This window comes from Fomitiporia mediterranea (assembly GCF_000271605.1).
Source record: "Fomitiporia mediterranea MF3/22 unplaced genomic scaffold FOMMEscaffold_1, whole genome shotgun sequence".
Classification (NCBI taxonomy): domain Eukaryota; kingdom Fungi; phylum Basidiomycota; class Agaricomycetes; order Hymenochaetales; family Hymenochaetaceae; genus Fomitiporia; species Fomitiporia mediterranea.
Window position 1 is genome coordinate 5991542 of NW_006760386.1, and position 1576 is coordinate 5993117.

Genomic DNA, 1576 nt, shown 5'->3' on the forward strand with positions numbered 1-1576 from the left:
GAAAATGGACTCATATTTCACTAGGAGGGTAAGAGGTACATACTTTGCATACCTAGAATTCTAATACACAACAGAAACACTAGGGAAATTGTAATAGAGTATACACATTCTATTTTGGCACACCTAGGACTGTAAAAGACACTTTCATACCTTAGAGAACAAGTTTGGTGGAAGGATATGATCATAGACATTAATTCCTACTGTGATTTGTGTCATACATGCAAGATCAGCAAACCTAACAATCAGAAACTGTTTGGTTTACTACATCTGCTCTCAGTACCTAATAGGCCTTGGGAAGGCATAGGAATGGACTTTGTTGGACCTTTTCCCAAATCAAAGAACTGTTTGGGACCTTTTGATATGATTTGTACAGTTATTTGTTTATTAACTGGTATGGTACACATTATTCCTACTAGGCAAACATACAGAGCAAGAGAAATCACAGAGATAGTATTTGAGAACGTCTATAAACTGTATGGATTGTCTAATTACATTGTTAGCAATCATGATTCCCTATTCACCAGTACGTTTTGGAGAAGATTACATGAACTTATAGGTATTAAATTGAAGCTATCGAGTGTATATCATTCACAGACTGATGGATTGACTGAGAGAATGAACAGAACAATTACTCAGATGCTCAGACAGTGTATTTCTCCTAAACAAAAAGATTGGATACATAAACTACTAATGATCAAGTACACTATCAATACAGTAAGGTCAGAAACTACAGGATATACACTATTCTTTCTAAATTATGGTCAGATGCTAAGGAACTTGATATGGAATAACCCCAGGAAGGATGAATATCCTAGAGTAAGGACTTACACTCAGAAAGTAAAGGACACAATACTGTAGGCACACAATGCAATCCTTCAGGCAAGGGTAAAGCAAACTAGACATGCTAATAGACACAGACAACCCTCTTCATTTGAATTAAACAATCTAGTGTATGTCTCTACAAAGAACATGAATCTACTGAGACAGTGAGTGAGGAAACTAGTACCAAAGTACATAGGACCTTACAGAATAATCTGGAACACAGGAAATGAGGCATTTGAACTAGATCTACCCAGGGAAATGAGGAATCATAACATACACCCTGTATTTCATTCATCACTACTTAGGATACATGTTCCAAACAATGATAGATTATTCCCTGGAAGGGAAGTAGGACAAGTTACTGGATTAAACAACAAGAACAAGGAATGGACAGTAGATTCAATTGAAACTCATGCAGGACAAGGGACTACTGCTTTGTTCAAAGTACTATGGAAGTCCAGAGATCACACATGGCTACTCTATGATAAAATTGTGCACCTTGAGGTATTAAAGGAATACTTAGACATACTTAGAATCGATTCTATCAATACACTAACTCTAGGAAAGGGAAAACTCAATACTGATGACCCTCAGGTTAGTATCAGTCTAGTAAAACATGAGGCAACCTTTCAAACACAATGCTACAGCATAGACATACAGGTAGACATATGTAAAGGCTTTAAAAACTGTACATATAGTCACTTTACTGTGCATATCATGTCTACTACTCAAGAATCCATTACTACATACATTT